Below are 23,106 nucleotides of genomic sequence, written 5' to 3'. Positions count from 1 at the left end.
TGAGAACCAGCTGACAGGTGACGGGTGAGACAACGTGAGGGGGAACGTGGGGGCGGGTGATGAAGTGAGAAGCTGAGAGGGGACAGGCGGAAGAGGTATTTGGCTGGAAAAGAAGGAATGTAATACGAGAGGACAATCGACCATGGAAGAAACGGGAGGAACTGTGCTGTTTGCGGCCCTAAATGGTGACGAGGGAGGAGGTTAGGAGTCAGGTGTAGCACTTGTCCCGCTTGCAGGTGTCGGTGCCAAGAGAGAGATCAGTGGGGAGGAGCGAGTGGATCAGGGCGATACAGCACGTGGACCGCGATCCGAATAGAGAGCGGAGTGTTCGGGGTGCGGAGGTGGGCTGTGGGACGGATAAGATGCTGGAATCCCGTTGAAAATGGCGGAAGTTGGAAAGAATAATGTGTTGGTTATGGAGGCTCGTGTGAAGGTATGTAGGGCAAAGGAAATGTGTTAAGTATTTAATTAACGTTCGTTTTTACCTTGTAGAGTTTAACAGCTTCTTTAATCGGCTTGAAGCGGTGCTCTCTGTGTTCCTGCGCAGCTGCACAGATCACACAGATCAGTGTCTTGTCCGTTTCACAAAACAGCTTCAGTTCTTCCTCATGTTCCTCGCAGTGACGTTTACTTTCCTTCCCTTTGGGATTCAGGTTTATATTTCGAGCTTTTTCTGCAAGATTTGCTAAGGCCCGATTCACCCTGAGGGTGCGGTCAGCAAACACCTCTCTACATTCCGGGCAGGAGTTTCTCTGCTCCCTTTCCCAATACCGTGTGATACAAGAGCGACAGAAGTTGTGTCCACACTCCAGAATAACCGGATCGATGAAGAAATCCAGGCAAATGGAACAAATTGACTCCTCGCTCAAACTCTCGGCCTGTCCGTTCGAAGCCATGTTAACTCCCAGCACTTCCTGATTCAGAATGCTTTCACTTTCGGGGAGCTGCTGATCCCCTGCAGAACCGCGATTGTCCACTACGCGCGCTGCAGACTCAGGGAATGAACATTCTGCTGCTGTTTCATGTAACTGCGCGTCGCGGCAACGCAGACCGCAACAACTGTGATTGGTCCGCTTGGTAACATCGCATTTCCTCCTGTCTATAGGCATACTATCCTTATACTGATGTGAAATAAATGGTTGGGGACGATGAACCAAATCGTCAAATCTTGCTCCAGACATCCGAAAATACTTGAAATGCATGTCCTCGTCCATGTCTCTCAGTGGCCGAACAAGCACAGAAAATTCACCCTCCTTCTGCCTCAATCCGTTCAATGGTCGTACATACCATCTCCTCCTACGTCTTCTCTCTTTTCTGCGTTGCAGTAATGTCACTAAAATTAACCCTTGTTCAACATTTATTAGCGCCAAATCCAACATGATGTGCTCAGTCGCCATTAGAAGCCCCAGCGCCAACTAGCGCTTTGGCTGTGAATTGCAGAGCGACGCAGACACACCTGCGCACAGGTATAAATGCTCACACGGCGCAGGCTACTACACAGAGGGATAAATCAGCCCGGCTACGAGCGGAGGAAGGATGGCCATATGGCTGGCAAACCATCCCGTAAAAACCTAGAGCGACAAAAACGTCAGCTGAATCTCAAAAGGCCTCATCCCTGCGGTCGGAAGGACCTTCCCCTGGAAGACGATTGAAATCCTCCTCTGAAAGGAGAAGCCATCTGTCCCCCTGGGGTGGTTCACTACTACAATAACTGTGAGGCTTCCTCAGCCAACCCGGCCACTCCCTGTCTAGTGTAGAGGATCCCTGTAGTTCCAATGGTGTCCCTGTAGTCTGGAATGTGCCAGTCGGCAGCATTCCTGTATGACAGGGGTTCCCAAACATTTTCTTTGCCAAAGACCAGTACCAGCAACCGTGGACCCCAGGTTGGCAACCGCTGCTCTCCGGACATCTCGATGTGATGGCAGGCCAACAAGTTTCTAGCGTCTTTCCCCGAGTTGATGATATTCCAGCAGCACTCGCTGTCCGTTTTCCTGCGCGTCCTGGGAACAGCCCGAGGATCAGTGAGCCTTCTGTCACGCAGCTGCTGTGGCACAGGCTCTTGCATCTTTCTCCACAGATCTTCGCCAGCCCAAAGTCCGCAAAGAGGCGAGTGACCGTCTCGTCTCCACGACAGTAATCTCGGGGAAGCGCGCTGTGGGAGTGATCTCCGGGCATGCAGCAAGGATCAGACTGGGAGGGGCCCCCTCGTCTCCACTGCAGTAATCTCGGGGCAGCGCGCTGTGGGAGTGATCTCCGGCATGCAGCAAGGATGAGACTGGGAGGGACCGTCTCGTCTCCACTGCAGTAATCTCGGGGCAGCGCGCTGTGGGAGTGATCTCCGGGCATGCAGCAAAGACCAGACTGGGAGGGACCCTCTCGCCGGCAGGTGGTAAGACCTGGTGATGAGGCATTCTGTCAGATGGCCTGGACTGTCTGATCAGGGAACCACTCCACTGTGTCCATCCAGTCCTTCTCCTGCAGTAACTGCAGGACATTCCGTGCTGACCACTGTCTGGTGTTATTGTGGTCAAAGCTGCTAGTCTGAAAGAACTGTCACCAATTTCATTAACACAAGGTTCACATGGAGAAGCTTCCTGATTGAGACAAACACAGTCTCACAGGGTATTTACAGGGTAGGGGCAGGAATCATGTTTTTCCTGGCTGGGCAGTGGAACCAGGGATCACAGACTCAAAATCCGAGATCACCTCAGCTGGACTGAGATGAGGAGAAATTTCCCCAACACAGTGTGGTTAATATTTGGAGTTTTCTCCACAAGTTTTCTAAATTAAACGGACATATTTAGGGGCTCGGCGATAATGGATGGGAACTTTGAAGGAAAGTGGCGTTGAGGTCAAAGATCAGCCATGTTCTGAGTGAGGGGCAGAACAGCGCAACGGGCCGAATGGCAACGCCTACTCCTGTTTCTTCTTTTCTCAATCACGAGTTTACTTTTGCGCCTTGTTCTCCCTTGGCCTTCAGCCTGTCGGATTTCACAGGGGAGCGGTGAGTGCTCCGGAGATCCATCAGCTGCCGCTGCGGTTATTTCATCCTCTTGTTATTTATCCTGTTTCTCCATATTTGCATTTGCACAGTTTGTTACCTTCAGCACTCTGGCTGATTTTTCACTGCCTGCTTCTGTTATGGTTATTATTCTATACTTTTTCTAAGTATGTCCGCAGGAAAATGCTTCTCTGGGTTGTACGTTGTGATTTACCACCTTCTTCTTTCCACAAATGCGTACTTGGGGTTGCAGTTTAGCTAGTTTTTTTCTTGTTTCATTATTATTTCTTTGGTCTTGCGTGGTGTCCAGTTCCCAGGGCCGTGGCGGTAGCAAGCGTGAAAGGCTCCGCACACATGCAAGAAGCTTTGTGTGAATAATATTTGTGGTATTGAAGAGGTGAATATGTTCACAAATCAGGGAACCGTCATCCATTGCAATAATCCTAAAGTTCAGGCTTCACTTGCTGCAAACCATCAAAGGATATGCAGAGACTGAGATGCTGCCCAGTATTTCAAACTGACTCTCTTGAGGCGGCTGGCAGAGTCTCTACCTAAACAACCTGTGGACAGCAAAGCACCACTTGCTTCTGATGAGGATGATGATGATGAGGAAGTTCCAGATCTTGTTGAGAACTTTGTCGAGGCTTTAAAGGATGAATCAAACTGAAGTTAACACCTGAGGATGATGTGAAGTTTAAACGACTTTAGATGACTGCTATTTGTATTAGTTTTTATTTTGCTTTTGTAAAATTACATATTTGTGCTGTTATGCATATGTTTGCAGTCACGGGGTGATTTGGTTATCCTGGGTTTTTTTTGTTATTTGTAGCAGCTCTCCTAATGCTAAATCATGCAAATAGAATGCTTACCAATTTTGCAGCCTGATTTAAAGTAGAAATTCTGCTGGATTAGAGTGGAAATAAAGGAGAAAAGTGTTTATTTTGGTCTATTGTGGATTATAAAAACAAGCAGCTGGCAAAGTAACATAAACTTAATCATTTTTACATGGAAAACATTTTGGAGAGTGGGGATAAAAAATCTTGAGTGCTTCTGATTTATGATCAATTAACTTTGTAAGACTTCTCATGCCATTTCTTCCGGTTTAGAATTGTTGTTGATTGCCTAACAGCATTCCTCTTCACAAATTCCTCCATGCACCCGAATGGCTGCATTCTGGAAAAATAACTGGCGGGCGTGCTTTTGAGAATCAAGCTGTGAACTATGCTGAAGTCACAGATTTAACAAAAAGCTTCTGAAAAATTATTTCATTGCTCTTTTTGAACAAATATTGATACATAAACATTAAAAACAAGCAATTTTCAAATGTTAAATTTTATTCATCTCTGCTCTAATTCATTGACAGTATTTTCTATTGAGTATTTCCCAAATGTTTGTGTAATTACAAGAACAGTTTAGAGAATGTGGAGTATGCCCACTGTAAAATTAATTTTTTTCATAATCTGCAAGAATCATAGAGGAAGTTTGTTTTAGTTTTCCTCAAAATTTCCCCCCCAAAATATTATTAAAGCAGAAAGCAATTTCCTGAGCTCACACCTGAATTACGTTATCCTGTGGCTTTTGACTGAAGTTGTATTAATTGCCTGTTATGCTGCTGCTGTTCAGGGCAGCAATGGAGATCCTCCATCTGCTTTACCTTGGCCACATAGAAGGAATTTTCATTGCTGTTTCTGTAACAATTTTTTTTACCAGTTAATATTGCTAGCCCTGAGCTGAGCTCTCCAAACTTGTAGTGCCACTGGACCACTCTTAACCTGGCCTCTACCCTTTGACCTGTTTTTTGTGCTTGACCCCACCAAGAGCCAAAGTACAACGCCCTGACTTCAGCCAAAATAGACTAAAATTGGCCTCCTCCTTATTTTCTGCAGTAGATAATAGTAGACCAAATTGGGGGTACTATTTCCAGCAAAGTTCAGATTGTTAAATACGTTCTCATGATGGGAGATACTTTTGTGGTTTTGGGTACAAATATTGCACTTCATGCACCAACTGATAACTACAAGTAGTTCTTGGGAAAAAATATATTTCAGTGATCGTGCCATCATTTTGTTTCGGTGATCAGCTGGATGATAAACAGCTTGTATTTATTGGAATAGCAAGTATGCAGTATGGAATAAAATAAAGTTCATTTTTTGTGTCAATGGAAAAAACGTTGTGGTTTATATCTATTCGGATAATAAAATTTACTTTTAAATTTGAGTTTCAGGGAACTTCCTTTCATTCTGAGAACAAACTGTGACTGACATCTCCAGCTCCCAGCAGCAGCCCGTCCTCACGCACTCACAGCCAATCAGCGATCACCGCTGGGAGAGGGATGCTCTCATTGGCTGAGGGGTGTCAGTGGGCGGGACGCTGAGTGCACGGCCGGGCTGGAGTTTGGAACCGGGACCGAGTGAGGCCGGAGACCGGGAGCAGCGCCTCGGGTTTCGGCTGCACCACCGGCGGGTCGTGAATCCTTTCGAAGGCAGAGCTGAAGAGACTGGCGGAGATTCCGTGAGATGTTTCAGCTACACGGAGGGCGCCCGGCCTTTCCCCACCGAGGATCGGGGCCTGTTGTCTGCAGCTGTCTCCCAGACCCGTCCCTTACTGCTGGGAACACAGACAAAATGCTGGTGAAACACAGCAGGTCAGGCAGCATCTATATGGAGAAGCAAAGGTAAACTCGTGCTTTAGAAAATAAGAAACAGGAACAGGCATGGCCACTCGGCCCTTTGCGCCTGTTCTACTCTTTCCTCAGAATACCCGATCTTTGACATCAACGCCACATTCCTGCAACGTTCCCATCATCGCTGAGACCCTAAATTTGACTTCTGAATTTAGAAAACTTGTGGAGAAAATTCCAAATATTCACCACAATCTGGGTGAGGGAATTTATCCGGATCTCAGCCCTGCTGAGGTGACCTTGGATTTCGAGTCTGTGAACCCTGGTCCACCCCCAGCCAGGGGAAACATCATTCCTGCCACCAGCCTGTCAATACCTTGTGAAACTGTGTCTTTTTCAGTCAGACCACATGTGATTTTTCTAGTTGTGAGACAGGCCCAGTCATTGTAATCTCTCTGAGGACACTACCACAACCCCAAAATCAATCTGGGAACATTCCTCGTTCCCTTTATCCCATAGCATGTCTCACCAGGAACACAAATAACTTCGGGGGCGATTTTTATTCTTGTATTAGACCACAAGATCATTTTCCCTCTCATGGCTGATCCATTTTCCCTCTCTGCAGCCATCTCCTGCCGCAACCCCCCACCCCTTTTGAGGTCTATCCACAGACTTTCGATGATGTTTCTGTCAGGGGATTGTCAGGGCCATGGCAAAACCTTCAGCTTGCACCTCTTGAGGTAGTACATTGTGGATTTTGAGATGCGTTTAGGATCATTAACCTGTTGTAGAAGATATCCTCTTTTCGTCTTCAGGCTTTTAACAGACGGTGTGATGTTGATTCCAGAATTTGCTGGTATTTAATTGAAGTAATTATTCCCTCTACCAGTGAAATGTTCCCCATGGCACTGGTTGCAACACAAGCCCAAAGCATGATTGATCCCCCGGTGCTTAACAGTTGGAGAGTGTCCTTTTCATGAAATTCCGAACCCTTTTTTCTCCAAAGATACCTTTGCTCATTGTGGCCAAAAATTTGAATATTAACTTCATCAGCCCACAGGACTTGTTTCCAAAATGCAACAGGCTTGTTTCGATGTTGCTTTGTAAACTTCTGATGCTGAATTTTGTGGTGAGGATACAGGAAAGTTTTTCTTCTGATGACTCTTCCATGAAGGTCATATGTGTGCAGGTGTCACCGCACAGTAGAACAGTGCACACCATTCCGGAGTCTGCTAAATCTTCCTGAAGGTCTTTTTCAGTCAAACGGGGTTTTTGCCTTGCCTTTCTAGCAATTCTATGAGCAGTTCTCTCAGAAAGTGTTCTTGGTCTTCCAGACCTCAACTTGACCTCCTGTTGAATGCTTCCTGTTTCCTGTTAAATGCCATTTCTTAATTACATTACGAACTGACGAAACAGCTATCTGAAAATGCTTTGCTATCTTCGCCTAGCCTTCTGCAGCTTTGTGGGCAATATTGATTTTAATTTTCGGTGTGCGAGGCAGCTGCTTAGAGGAGCCCATGGTGCTGATTGTTTGGACAAGGTTTCTTCTTCTTCTTCCTTGAGTTTTTACGGCAGTTGGCATCCACACTGTTGCATTATTGCCATCTTCAGGATTTATTGTTCCTCATTGTCCATTCACTTGACTGCCTAAAGCTGTCTTTCCAGTCCCATTGCCCTTAAAATCTAAACAACCAGATCCTCCCCGATCACTCTCCCCACATTCCAATAAACCTTTAACACTGTTCTCTACCAGTCCTATTTTGCATAATTGTTGTAGCATTTGTGGTCCTTACTGTGCAAATTTCCTGCATGAAATAAGGATATGCTCTACTGTTTCAGTCTCCTGACACAGATCGCTAAAACCTGTCAGATGTTTATTTATGACAGCCAGAGTACCATTAGGGTTGCCATGCCCACTTCTCAGTCTACTTATAATGACATACTCCTTCCACTTTACTCCCCTACTCCTTCCCATATCTACTCTGTTCGGAATTGAATGTAAATGTCTTCCTTTTATTGCTCTATCCCAATGCTGCTGCCACTGTTGATTTATCCTTCTCCACACTATGCTCTTCCCCTCTAATTTTGATAGTTCGATACTGGCCTCTACAGATCCTTTTTTGACTGCTGTTTTTGCCAGCTTATCTGCTGTCCCATTTCCCATAATACACAAATGTGTTGGAATCCACATAAATGCAATATTTTTGCCTTGTCTAGCCAGTCTTGAATTTGCAAACAGGATTTTATAAAGCAGATCCTGGTGTTCTGTACCTGTACCCGCCTTGATGCTTGCAAGGGCTGATACAGAATCGCTGCATATCACAATATTATTACAATCAATCTGCTCACTCCATTCTAGTGCTAACAATATGGCAAACATTTCAACTGCATAAACACTCAAGCAATCTGGTGTTCTCTTGCTAATTTCCACTTGATAACTTGGCACAACAATTGCAGACCCTGTTGCACCCGTTTCTGGATCCTTTGATCCATCCGTAAAAATCTGTATGTCTTTATATTTACATTCCCTATACCTATGATATTCATTGAGTATTTCAGCCGTTTTATTACTGCCTTTAATCTTAAGCAAATCCAAATCTACAGAGGGATTTTCTAATACCCAGAAAGGTCTGACAGGCCACACTACACTTGGACTAAACTCTTTATCATATATACCCCTATCTTTTGCTGTTTGCTCTCCTTTCCAGCCAAAACTTTCCTTTTGTGTCCTTTCCTTTTCCCAGCATGTCTCCAACACCCTTTTTGTAGGATGGCTATCACCATGCCCCCTTAAGTTAATCCAGTAATTGGCCACCAGCAGTTTACGTCGCAGCCCCAATGGGATTTTATTTGTTTCAACTTGGAGTGCACACTTTGGGGCAGTTCTAACCACTCCCAAGCACACCCTTAGAGCCCGAGCTTGCATGATATCCAGTTCTGCTAACACAGATTTTGCTGCTGACCCGTATACAACACTTCCATAATCTAATCTTGATCTTACTAATGCTACATAAATATACTTCAGTGATGTAAAATCAGCACCCCATTCCAAACCAGCAAGACACCTCATGACATTTATCACATTTTTATATTGAGCAACTACATATCTAACATGTTCTCTCCATGTTAATCTCAAGTCAAAGTGCACTTCCAAAAACCGAAAACTGTCAACACTCTCCAGGTTACTTCCATACAGAGTCAGATTAAGACCCCTGAGCTTTTTCCTTGTAAAGAACATGGTTTTTGTCTTCTCCACTGAAAATTTAACACCCCACTTTGTACCCCACTCTTCAACTTGATTAATTCCATCTTGCATTTTCATAACTATATGTTCAATATTTCTCTCTCTTTTCCACAAAGCCCCGTCATCTGCAAACAATGACCTCCCCAATTCTGTTGGTATATTTACGAATATATCATTTATAAAAATGGAGAATAAAGTTGGACTCACTACACTCCCATGAGGCGTCCCATTTTCTACAACATACTGGCTTGATAGCTCTGATCCTATCTTTATCTGAATAGTTCTCCCGTTTAAAAAGCCCTTATCCCAATTGAAAATTGCCCTCCCCGATTCCCATTAAATGCAGTTTGATTAGGCCCCCTCCTTCCATAACATATCATAAGCTTTCTCAACACCAAAAAAAATCTGCAACCACTGTCTCTTTATTTACTTGTGCGTTTCTTATTTCATCCAGTAGACACACCAGTGGATCCATAGTATTCCTTCCTTTCCTGAACCCGCATTGATACGTAGCCACCATACCTCTACTTTCCAGAAAGTACACTAACCTCTCATTTATCATACTTTCCATAAGTTTACATATATGAGACGTCAAGGCAATTGGCCTGTAATTTCCTGGCCTGCTGGCATCTTTTCCAGGTTTCCTTATTGGAATAATTATTGCCTGTTTCCAGCTCCCTGGTATTCTCCCTTCATCCCAGCCTTTGTTATACAGAAGCAGTAGTTTCTCCAGACTTCCTTCATTCAGGTGTTTTATCATACTATAGCATATTTCATCTTTACCTGGTGCAGTCTTTCCTGTTCTATCTAGTGCCTTTCTTAATTCTCCCATGCTGAAAGGGACTTCTTGCACACCATCAAGGATAGTTTCCCTACATAAAGCCTCCATACTTTCAGCTTTTCTTCTCTCTCTAACTCTTCTTCCCTTCTCAGACAAATTATCAGAACTATGTACCATAACAAAAGTACTTGCCAACAACTCTGCCTTTTCCTTATTTGTTACTGCAGTCACATTTCCATCCACCAGAACTGGGTACCTCCACTCTCTCCTGTCCCCTCTCATCCTTTTAATTATCCCCCGCACCTCTCCTTCTTGAGTTGTGTTTCCGATTGAATTACAACAGTTTTTCCAGTGCGTCCTTTTAGCATGTCTTATTGTCCTCCTTACTACTGCCTGAGCTTGTTTGCACTGAATCATATGTTGGAAGTTTTAACCAATTTAAAAGCCTTATTTCTATTTCTCACTGCTTCCTTACAATTATCATCCCACCAAGGTATGATAATTTGTTCCTGCTTTACTTTTAGGAATGGATTCTAATGCAGCTGATATGAGACCTTGTTTTAATATGCTATCAAGTGCTTCTATGTCCATCTCATCACTGACCTGACTTAGATATCTATCACTATTTTCCAGAAACTTCTCCCAATTGGCTTTCTCAAGGATCCATGTCCCACCTATATTTTCTGTGACCAATGAAGCAGAAATATTTATTTTGCACCAGATTGGGTAGTGATCACTCCCTACAGTTCCTTCCTGGTACACTAACCACTCACATACTGATGCAATAGAGTTTGATACTAATGTAAGATCAAGCACAGATTCTTTACCTATATTAACATCAATTCCAGTACTACTGCCATTATTTAGGCACACTAGGTACTTCTCTTCTAGCAACTGTATTACTTGACCATTGATGTCTGTTCTGTCACTCTCCCATAATACAGTATGTCCATTAAAATCACCACACCAAACAACTTTACTACAATTCTGCCCTTTTATCTCCTCAAGCTTGTTTAACTCTAGTCTTTTGCTTGGATTATAGTAATTCACAATCACCAACTCTTTCCTTTCAGCCCATACTTTTATTACCATATACTCTTGTTCACTTCCTAAACCTAGTATTCTACAAGGAACACCTTGCTTTACATAAGTTGCACATCCTCCTCCTCCCCCCTTCTCCTGTCTCACCATATAAAACAAAATCTAACTTAGGTTTTAACCAGGTCTCCTGGATACACACAACTTCTGTCTTTTCTCTCCTACTAGCTATAAACTGCTTGAAATCTTGTCCATTGCCAATCAGGCTTCTTGCATTCCATTGAAGTAGTAGCATTATTAGTAATATCAACCCACACATACTGTCTCTTGACTTGACTTACCTCCTCCCATTTTAATCCTATCATACCCAAATGGCGTTCTGCAGCTTTCACAATAACCTGAATCCTTTCAGTTTTAGATTTGATCTCACAAGTTGCATTTACCACTCCTGCTATAAAGATCACCAATTTCTTCTTCTCTATCCATGCATTCTTCTTATCTTGCCTTTCTTTAGCTGCCACTTGTTCTTTGCTACATCCTCCTTCATTCATCTTCTTCTGTCCTGCTAACTTGACTGCCTCAGCATATGAGACTTTTTTGCTTCACCCTTATCTGCTGCACCTCCACCTCTTTTTTCGCCACTTCACATCCCCATTACGTTACACTATGGTTACCTCCACAATTACAGCACTTTGGTCCCACTCCCTCTCTACTTTTTCCGTATTCATGTTCCCCACCACACCTTGGACATCTTCTCTTTCCTTTGCACACTTTGGCCACATACCCAAGCTCCGGGCAATTGAAACACCTCATACGTTTTGGTATCTATATATTCTCTTACATTGTATCTCAAAAATCCAAAATATAACTCCTTTGGAGGCACCTTATCCTCAAATTCTACCAGAACAGTTTCAGTCTCCCTTTTCTCTGCTCCCCTTGTCATTCTTTTCACACTCTTCACTGAACTATTCCTCACCCTTACATTCTCCACAAGCTCCTTCATATTAACACTGAGGTATCACCCCCTTGCAACCATTGACCATTGTTCCAACTCTTACAACCTTGGGTGCTTTGACTTTCCCAGCATTAGTCACCTTCATAGCCTTCTCCATCTGCTCTTCAGTTTTATGTCCTATCAGCAGGTTTCCATTTCCTAAAATAATTCTCACATGGCTCACTTCCCCTACTTGCCCTCTGATGATTTTTGTTAGATTAAACGGATTGATTTTCTAAACTCCCCTTCCCCCTCAAATCTTGCCACTACATTTAGTATTTTTTGCCCTCAGGCCCTTTTCCTCAATGTCTTTTCCCTCATTTTCCAATCCACCTACACTAGACCCACCTCCTTTCTTTCTCTTCCGACCCATCACCTTCCTATTCCTAGTCCCTCTCCCCGCTTCTCCCCACTCAAACTCCGTGCTGCTGCTGTCACCATCAGTCTCCCTCCCTGCCATCCTATCGGAGTTTGCAAGGAACCGTGTACGAATATCATTCCGGGCCTATATAGGCCATCGGTCAATATTCCCACAGAATGTCCTCCACAACACCCCAGCCACACCCCAGGTCTGATACAAAGTCACAAGTTAACTGCCATATGATTACCACACCCACACCAAGCTCTGGCGCCACAGCCCAGCCGTTGGGTTTGAGGATTCAGGGTATTTATAAAACTTTGAAATTTGCATCACCTGGCCTTTCCTAACTTTGACTGTGAACAGGCCATCACACTAATAAGTTAATTAAGGTCTGAGACCTTGGTAAAAGTTATCTGAGAGCTCAAATCTCTTGGGGTGCCCAAACTTTTGCATGGTGCTCCTTCCGTTTTTTTCCACTCTAAAATTGTATAACTCAAAACTAATACACTAATCTTGCTTAAAATGTCGAAAAGAAGTTTCATCTTTAACTTCATGACTTTTGGAGATTAGTTCATCTTCTATTAAATTAACTATTCACAGTAACAGAAATTTTGACCAGGGTGCTCAAACTTTTGCCTGCCACTGTACATAAGCTGCAAAGATTTCTTCAGATTCAGTTCTCTCTGCTACAGAAATTCCTCCTCATCTCCATTCCAAAAGGACACTGCTCTATTTTGAGGCTATGTCTTCTAGTCTTTGACATGCTCAGCAGAGGAAACATCCTCTTCACGTTCAATCTATCCAGCACTTCTACCATTCTATAGGTTTCAATAAGGTCACTCCACATTCTTCTGAATTCCAGTGAACATAGGCCGAGAGCCATCAAATGATCTTCACGTGGCAAGCTGTTTAATCCTGAAAATCATTTTCATGAACAACATTTGAATCCTTTCCAGTTTCAGCACACCCTTTCCAAGATAAGGGGCACAAAACTGCTCTCAATACTCCAAGTGAGGCCTCGCCAGTGCTTTATAAAGACTCAACATCTTTGCGTTTATAGTCTTGTCCTCTTCAAATGAATGGTGACATCGCATATGCCTTCCTCACCACAGACGCCTGCAAATTAACCTTTAGGGAATCCTGCACAAGGACTCCCAAATCCCTCTGCATCTCAGCTTTAGAATTTTCTGTCCTTTTTGTAAATAGTCCATAAAACCAGAAGAACCATCAGACATAAGAGTAGAATGAGGCCATCTGGCCCATCGAGTCTACTACACCATCCATTATGACTGATCCCTTTTTTAAAATCTACTCCTCAACCCCAGATCCCGGCCTTCTCCCCGTAACCTTTGATGTCATGTCCAAACAAGAAGCTGTCAATTTCTGTGTTAAATACACCCAGTGACCTGGCCTCCACAGCTTCATGTGGCAACAAATTCCACAACTTCACCACCCTTTGCCTAAAGAAATTTCTTTGCATCTCTGTTTTGAAAGGGCGCCCCTCTATTCTGAGGCTGTGCCCTCTTGTCCTAGACTCTCGCACCATGGGAAACATCCTTTTCATACATCTCTGTCTCGGCCTTTCAGCATTCGAAAGTTTTCAATGATGTCCCCCCTCATCCTTCTGAATTCCAGCAAATACAGACCCAGAGCCATCAAACATTCCTCGTATGATCACCCTTTCATTCCTGGAGTCATCCTTGTGAACATTCTCTCGATAATTTCCAATGCCAGCACATCCTTTCTCAGATGAGTGGGCCAAAACTGTTGACAATACTCAAGGTGAGGCCTCACCAATGCCTTATCAAACCTCAGCATCACCTACTTGCTCTTTTTATAATTCACTCCGATTGCGTCTGCTTCTGCCACCACTCGGGGTACACAGCACAGGCCTTCTAAACTACTGACGACTTCCTCAAGAGGTCTTGTTGGACCTATTGGCGTGGATATGAAGATCCCTTCCAAAAGATAAAACTTCTTCGCCGATCACAATCTGCCACTTGTCACCCAGCGCCGCATTGTGTCCGTCTTCTGCTTCAACTGACAACAACCCTCCACACTATCGACAAGTCCGTAAATCTGCCTGTCAACTCCAAGTTTACAACCCTACCTTCCACTTCCTCATCCAACTCATCGAGTCATCCAGTAATAGCAGAGAACAGCACAGAAACAGGCCCTTCGGCCGATCTAATGTGTGGCGAATGATTTAAACAGTTCCAAACATATATCTATTCATACTTCTCTTAGAGTTCAAACCGAACTCATGCCAGAATCCCACGACCCTTAACCGGTGTGCTCTGTCTGTAGTCCCACCTTGCCTTAGTGGGAAAAAACGCTTGCTTTAAACTATCTATACCCCTCAAAATTTTATCAAAATTCCTCTCAATATTTTATTTTCCAATGAATAAAGTCATAACCTATTCAATATTCCCGTCTTATTCAATTCCTCCAGACCTGCACACATTCTTGTAACATTTCTCAGACCTTTTTCAAACTTTTACGTCTTTCCTGTACTGAACGTGGTGAGAGAGTCACACCACCAATGTCATATGCAACTTCAATATAACATCCCAACATGAACATCATCGCATCGCCTGTACGGAGTAGCTTGATTTACGAAGGTCAATGTGCCAAAAGCCTTCTTTCAGACCCTGTCAGCTTGTAACCATACCTCCGCACGGTCTACAACACCCCTCAAACTTGGAGTTATCCTCATAAGTGCTGAACCATTTAAACACATTATCATCCAGATCATTGATATAGATGACGAACAACAACGGATCCAGCATCAATCCGTGCGCCATTTCACCAGCCATAGTACTCCAGTCTGAAATGCAGCCATCTACTTTCAGCCACTTTCTGACTTCCCTCGTAAAGCTTGTGTCAAATTCAATTTACTACCTAATATTGAATGCTGAGTGCCTGAACCTTCTTTTCCCAAAATTCTATGGGAGACATTGGAAAATGCTTTGTTAATGTCACAGAATACAACACCCAGAACCCTGCCTTCATCGGTTTCACGGATACAGTTATCGATAAAATCCGTAAGGTTGTTTAATCATGATCTATTATGCAGGAAAACATGCTGATTATACTTAATCAGTCCATGTCAGTTGAAATAGATAGAAATACTTAGAATGCCATTGACTAACTTTACCACTACTGGTGTCAAGTTACAATTCCTTACTTTATGTTTACAGCAATAATCATCTGTCACCAAGGATGATTTAGTTATCGCTGGTAAGGTCCGGCAATTTCTGCACTTGCCCATCTCGGTTCGCCGGAGCACCTTGCCAGACCCTGGGGGTTTTCTACACCCTAATGTAGAATGATAAAAAGCCTGCAGCAAAATACAGACCCTTCGGCCCAGAAAGCTGTTTCCCACAGGATATTAAAAACCTTCTCCTCTGTAATCTGGATCGGGTCCATTAAGTTGGTGCCTCTTTGCCTCACGTATATAGGCTCTGTATACATCCGCTGAGGAAATACGATAGAGAAGGAAATCATTTATCATATTCTCCATTTCTTTTGACTCCACGCATGGATTACCATTCTGATCTTCTGGATGACCAGTTTTGTCCTTTGCAATCCTTTTGCTCTTAGCATTTCTGTATTATGTCCTGCTCTTCTCATTTACCATGTCTGCCAGAGAAAACATCATGCCTTCCTTTGTCCATCCTGATTTCACTCTTAAATATTTCATTGCATTCAGTAAAATCCGTAAGCTCCTCATTGTCTCTTCCTGCCTATATGTGCTGTCCCCTTTTTCTTCACTTTGGCCTCCATATCTGTTGAAAGCCACGGTTGTCTGTCCTTGTTATCTTTATTTTTTTCTTCTTCTTCCGACAGGCACATACACACATTGTACTCGCAAACTTCCACTTCTGAAGGCCTTGCTCTTATTTAGTGCAATTGTACCGGATAACAGCCCGTCCCAATTCACACCTGAAAGCTTTTTGCTGATGCCGTCAAAAATGGGCTTTCTCCAAACTATATTCTCAACCTCGGACCAGACAGATATGTTTGCATATTTACATTGAAGTTAATGGCATTCTGATCAATTGATACAACATGTTTTGTCTGCAACTGCCCCCACAACCGTTCCACTAGTTTTTCTGCACTCTGGGGCACATCCTGCGCTTTGTTTAATCCCCACTTGCAGTACTACCCTCAGAGAGATCCCAATGATCTAAAATATCCTCCTTCTAAACCAACTCCTGAGCCACATTTTAAATTCTATATCTTTGATATTTCTGGCCTGCCTTGCATGTGGCATGAGGAGCAATCCTGTCATCGCAAGCCTGGAGGTCTAGCACATTAATATAGCACCGAACTCCCTGAACTCACTTTTCGGAACATTATCGCTCTCCCTACCTGTGTTACTGGTAACTGCATGGACTAAGATATGTGTCTGTTTAACTTAAGTTTGCCAAGGACTCGACCCAAGATATCGCGGGCCTTGGCATCGTACCATTCGGGAATCCTTTTCTCCCGCACAGAACCTCACTTCTGTTCCCTAGCTAAGAAATTTTATATTACCATAAATAGCACCTCCTTCCCCTTTCAATTCTGAATCGCAAAGTCAGGCTCAGTACCAGAGAGACAGCTCTGCCAGACCATCCCCCATTACTCTTGTTGGGGATGTGGCCACAGGGGTTTTCTGCATTGCCTGTTTATCTCCTTTCCCCTTCTGGGCTGTAACCCACTTACCTGTGAATTTCACATTAGTTGTAACTCCCGCTCTATACGTCCTATGTGTCACACCCTGTGTTGCAAATGACATAGATTTCATCCGGTTCCTGCTCCAGCTACTTCAGCTTGGTGCACTGTTCGCAGGTGTAGTTGCCAGGGACTTGGCAGTTCTTCCTGCTAACTATACCACAAGTGAAGCTTTCCACTAAATAACACAACATCTACACTCTTTTAACTGAGAAAGTATAAAGCAGAAAGAGCAAGAAACAATTGGGAAGGCCTCTACCTACAGTTTTTCTGTCTTCTCTCACTCAAGCCGCTGCTCATTTAACAGTCGAAGAGCTGACGCCCAAATATTTACACTCTAACTCTGACAATTCAATGATGTCCGCTCTGAATGATCCTCCATTACTTAATGTTGTTCTTGCCAGTCAATCCGCACCGCTTTTTGGCCGCTACACAAATCACCAAACGGCCGCCAATCACTTATTTATCAACTCAATCGGTGAACCTGACAGAACTCTGCCTGCTCCTCTTCAAATCTCCGGCTTGCCACTGCTCAGAGCTCCAGACTGTCAGGAATCACTACGGTTTCCACTCAATCGGAGAACCTGGCAGACCTACATCTTCTCAGGCCTCCCGATCTTGGATTGGTCGGAGCCCAAAAATCCATAATTTTAAAAAGTTACACATTAAATATCTTCTCAGGCTTACATTGTACGATCAAGTAAGTGTTACAAGTGATTCTGAGCCATGAAATGTATACAATGAAGTCAGTTCTAGCAGGTTACACGGCAGTGCTATTGAAATACAACTGAGTTGGACAAGTTGAACGATTTCTTAATACAATTCACTCTGAGTTCTCAGGCTTTAGTTGTATATTCAAATAAATGTAAATAAACGGTTTGGAAACATTAAAGATGAACACAATGAGGTGGATTATTGTTATTCCTTCAGCTAGTTAGTTACTTAACGATACATGCAAAGCCCCTCCAGCCATGCCACCCCAGCAACCCCAGACAAACAGGATTAACTCTAATCTGATCCATGACAATTTACAATGACCAATTCACCTCTTTAGTATGCATTTGGACTGTGGGTGGAATCATTGGACAAAGGGAAAACCCATGCATTCTGTGTGGAAGACATGCTAATCGCTACTCTACCCTGGCGACCAAGATACTTCACAGTGCTATTGAAAAATAGCTATATTTTGAGGAATCACAGCAAACACTGATTCAGGCATTTTAGTCACATTGTGTTATAATTGCCTCTAGCTTATCAGGCTTCAGCTGAACAATGAAGTCAATTTTGGAACCATGAACTGCAACAATCAAGTTGTATGCAATATGTTGCTGCGGCAGTTTCACTGTAATAATCTCCTATTATTTTGACTGGAAACTCTGATACGTTGGTTCAGTAGATTGGAAGTGCGATGATACAGTTGTTCTCAGGTTGAAGTTGTACTCCCCAACAACACAACACACTGTAGGTTGTATTGAGGTTTAGACCTGGTGATTTGCACGGTGTGAAGGGTGCAGGTATCCTATCCGACAAGAAACTGGCAACAGCACGAAGACAGTCGGTATTGAGGTTCAGTCTCCTAGTTTTCATGGTGTGTTGGGGTACACAGTATGACTGTTGGACGTGGAGCACATGAGATTGGAAGGATTTACATAACAGCACCATTTCTAGATATGTCACAGGGATGGTTAATTCCCAGATCAGAATATAGCGTGGTACAGTCGTCAAGTCCCAAATCCATACTGCACGGAAACAGATGCTTTGGCCTTTAGCATCCTGTCCAATCATTTAATCTATCTGAGCAAGTCCCATTCCCCTCATATCGATCTGGACAGTTCCCATCCAGCAAATCAGGTCTAAATCTTGTTATAGTATCTGCCTCTGTCACCTCCACTGAAAAAAGTTCTTTGCAACCCCGTTCTGAATGGGCGCCCTTCAATCCTTAAGTCATGCCCTCTCGCTATGACCTTTGATGCCCTGGCTACTCACATACCTATCAATCTCTGTCTTAAATACACCCAATGACTTGACTTCCACTGCCGCAAGAAATTCACAGATTCACCACCCTCTGGCTAAAAAAAATTTCTTCGCATCTCCGTTCTGAATGGGCGCCCTTCAATCCTTAAGTCATGCTCTCTCGTACTAGACTCCCCCACCATGGGAAAGAACTTTGCCACATCCACTCTGTCCATGCCTTTTAACATTCGAAATGTTTCTGTGAGGTTCCCCCTCATGCTTCTAAACTCCAAGGAGTACAGTCCAAGAGCGGTCAAATGTTCCACATATCTTAACCCTCTCATTCCCGGAATCATTCTAGTGAATCTTCTCTGAACCCTCTCCAATGTCAGATCATCCTTTTTAAAATAAGGAGCCCAAAACTACACACAGTATTCCAAGTGAGGTCTTACCAGTGCCTTATAGAGCTTCAACATCACATCCCTGCTCCTGTACTCTAGTCCTCTAGAAATGAATGCCAACATTGCATTCGCCTTCTTCACCACCGACTCAACCTGGAGGTTAACCTTAAGGGTATCCTGCACGAGCACTCCCAAGTCCCGTTGCATTTCAGAACTTTGAATTCTCTCTCAATTTAAATAATAGTCTGCCCATTTATTTCTTCTAACAACGTGCATGACCATACACTTTTCAACATTTTATTTCATTTGCCACTTCTTTGACCATTCTCCCAATCTATCCAAGTCTCTCTGCGGACTCTCTGTTTCCTCAGCACTACCGTCCCCTCCACTTATCTTTGTATCATCAGCAAACTTAGCCACAAAGCCATCTATTCCATAATCCAAATCGTTGATATACAACGTAAAAAAGTGGCCCCAACATGGACCCCTGTGGAACACCACTGGTAACTGACAGCCATCCAGAATGGGATCCCTTTATTCCCTCTCTGTGTTTCGTGCCAATCAACCAACGCTCTATCCACATATGTAAATTTCCCGTAATTCCATGGGCTCTTATTTTGTTTGGCGGCCTCATGTGCGGCACCTTGTCAAAGGCCTTCTGAAAATCCAAATACACAACATCCACTGCATCTCCCCTGTCTCGCCTACTTGTAAACTCCTCGAAAAATTTCAATGGGTTTGTCAGGCAGGATTTTCCTTTAAGGAAACCATGCTGAGTTTGGCCTATCTTGTCATATGCCTCCAGGTACTCGGTAACCTCATCCTTGACAATTGACTCCAACAACTTCACAACCACCGATGTCAAGCTGACAGGTCTAGAATTTCTTTTTTGCTTCCTTGCTCCCTTCTTCAATAGCGGAGTGACATTTGCAATCTTCTAGTCCTCCGGAGCCATGCCAGAACCTATTGGCTCTTGAAAGATCATTGCTAATGCCTCCGCGATCTCCACAGCTACTTCCTTCAGAACACGTGGGTGCATTCCATCTGGTCCTGGAGATTTATCTACCCTTAGACGACTCAGCTTCCTGAGTACTTTCTCTGTCGTAATTGTGACTGCGCACACTTCTCTTCCCTGACACCCTTGAGTGTCCGGTATACTGCTGATATCTTCCTCAGTGAAGACTAATTCAAAATACTTGTTCAGTTCCTCCGCCATCTCCTTATCTCGCATTACAATTTCTCCAGCATCATTTTCTATCGGTCATATATCTACTCTCACCTGTCTTTTATCTTTATAAACGCTTTTAGTATCTTCTCTGATATTATTTGCTAGCTTCCTTTCATTGTTTATCTTTTCCCCCTTAATGACCTTCTTAGTTTCCTTTCGTAAGCTTTTAAAAACTTCCAAATCCTTTGTCTTCTTGCTAACTTTTGCTTCCTTGTATGCCGTCTCCTTTGTTTTTACTTTGGCTTTCACTTCTCTTGTCAGCCACGGTGCATCCTTTTTCCATTCGAAAATTTCTTCTTTTTTGGAATATATCTGTCTTGCACCTTCCTCACTTCACGCATAAACTCCAGCCACTGCTGCTCTGCCGTCCTCCCGCTAGTGTCCCTTTCCAGTCAAATTTAGCCAGTTCGTCTCTCGTGCCACTGTAAGTTCCTTTACTCCACTTAGGCTTCTCGTTCTCTAATTTCTCTAAATTCAATCATGTTATGATCACTGCTTCCTAAGGGTTCTTTCACCTCAATCTCTCCAATCACCTCTGGTTCATTACACGATACCCACTTCAGTACCTCTGAAACCCTAGTGGGCTCAACAACAAGCTGTTCTAAAAAGCCATCTCGTAGATATTCAACAAATTCTCTCTCTTGAGATCCAGTGACGACCTAATATTCCCAATCCACTCGCATGTTAAAATCTCGCACAATTATCATAACACTGCCCTTCTGGCAAGCCTTTTCTATTTCCTGTTGTAATTTGTAGTCCACCTCACTGCAGCTGTTTGGAGACCTGTATGTAACTGTCATCAGAGTCCTTTTACCCCTGCGATTTCTTAGCTCAACCCATAAAGATTCTGCACCTTCTGATCCTATGTCACCTCTTTCTAATGAGTTAATATTATTTCTTACCAATTAAGCCACGCCAACCCCTCTGCCTACCTGCCGATCCTTCCGATACACCGTGTACCCTTGGACGTTCAGCTCTCAGAGACATGCATCCTTTAGCCACGTCTCAGTGACGGTCACAAAATTATACCTGCCAATCTGTAGCTGTACGACAAGATCATCCACCTTATTCCTTATGCTGTGTGTATTTAAGTACAACACCTTAAGTCCAGTATTTGATTCTTTTTGTTTTGATTGCACTGCAACTCATCCCAATGGCTGCAAATTTGCCCCATCACCTGCCTTTCCTTCCTGACATCTTTACTGCTCACTATCTTAGATTTATTTCTATTTTCCCCCTCCTCCGCTCTATCATTCCGGTTCACACCCCCCTGCCAAATTAGTTTAAACCCTCCCTAACAGCTCTATAAAACCTTCTTGCCAGGATATTGATCCCCTTCGGTTTCAGGGGTAATCGTTCCTTTCTGAAAAGGACACATTTCCCCCAGAAGATATCCCAATGATGCAAGAATCTGAAGCCCTGCTACCTGCACCAATCACTCAGCCACGCATTCATCAGCCTGATCCTACTATTCTTGCCCTCGCAAGCACGTGGAATAGGTAGCAATCCTGAGATTACTACCCTGGAGGTCCTGCTTCTCCGCTTCATTCCTAACTCCCGGAAATCTCTCTTCAGGACCTCCTCCCTTTTCCTCTCTATGTCATTGGTACCAACATGTACCAAGACAGCTGGCTGCTCGCCCTCTCCCTTCAGGATATTCTGGACCCGATCCGAGACATCCCGTACCCTGGCACCTGGGAGGCAGCACACCATGCGGGTATCTCTACCAGGCTCACAGAATCTCCTGACTGTTCCCCTGACTACGGAATCCCCTATGACTACCGCATTCCTCTTCTCCCTCCTTCCCTCCTGCACAACAGCGCCAGGCTCAGTGCCAGAGACCCGGTCACCGTGGCCGTCCCCTGTCAGGTCATCCCCCTCAACAGCATCCGAAACGATATACTTGTTGCTGAGGAGGGCAGCCACAGGGGTGCTCTCCACTATCCGGGCATTTCCCTTCCCTCTCCTGACAGTCACCCAGTTTTCTGACCCCTGTAGCCTAGGGATGACTACCTCCCTGTAGCTCCTGTCTATCACCTCTTGATTTTCTCTCATAAGCAGTAGGTCATCATGCTGCAGCTCCAGATCCCTAACACGGTCTCCGAGAAGCTGCATCTCGGTTCACCTGGTGCAGATGTGGCTATCAGGGAGGCTGGAGATCTCCCAGGATTCCCACATCTGACACCCTGAACAAAGCAATAACCCTGCAGACATGCTACCTAATTCTACAGAAATTAAACAAGGAGAAATAGGTCTGTTCACCCACTTACCTCGCCAAACACACGTAAACCGTTAGCTCGTACCCTTAGCTGTGTGAGTCCTGCTGTTCCTCGTCTGTCCAGGCCAATTCACCAAGGGGAAAAAAAGAGTTGGTGCCTCTCTCTCGCTTCTTCCCGTTAGCGCCTAAGCCCGTTGATCCAAAGCCCTACAGTCTGCCGCCACTCACTTCGCTGCACGCTGCAGAGGGTCGTTTTCTTTTTAAAGTCTCCGCGCTGTCCCGTTACGTCACACGCCTGCGAGGTCTCGCCCTTCTCGCACTCCAAGAAGTTTTTTTTTAAACTGCCTTCCTTCAGAATTTAGCTCTCACGCTGCCCTTCTTGTCCCAATCCAAAAAAAACAACCGTTGGAAGTCCCCTTCCTTTTCAAGCTCTCCGCGCTGTCCTGTCTATGTCACATCCACAGCGCTCAGCACTTAGCGATCGAATCCCGCCCGACTCTCGATACTCCGTCTTTCAGTCCGGACCGGCGTTTAGATTGTGCGAACAG

General features: G+C 44.2%; 1 pseudogene; it reads left to right on the top strand.

Annotated features, from left to right (window-relative positions):
• The first annotated feature begins 3,376 nt into the window (after window positions 1–3,376).
• On the top strand, window positions 3,377–3,668 carry LOC140724009 (transcription factor BTF3 pseudogene; annotated as a pseudogene).
• Window positions 3,669–23,106: the final 19,438 nt, after the last annotated feature.

The sequence above is a fragment of the Hemitrygon akajei genome, unplaced genomic scaffold (assembly GCF_048418815.1).
Source record: "Hemitrygon akajei unplaced genomic scaffold, sHemAka1.3 Scf000152, whole genome shotgun sequence".
Classification (NCBI taxonomy): Eukaryota; Metazoa; Chordata; class Chondrichthyes; order Myliobatiformes; family Dasyatidae; genus Hemitrygon; species Hemitrygon akajei.
Note: the sequence above shows the minus strand (reverse complement) of the source record. Positions and strands in the feature narration are given on the sequence as shown.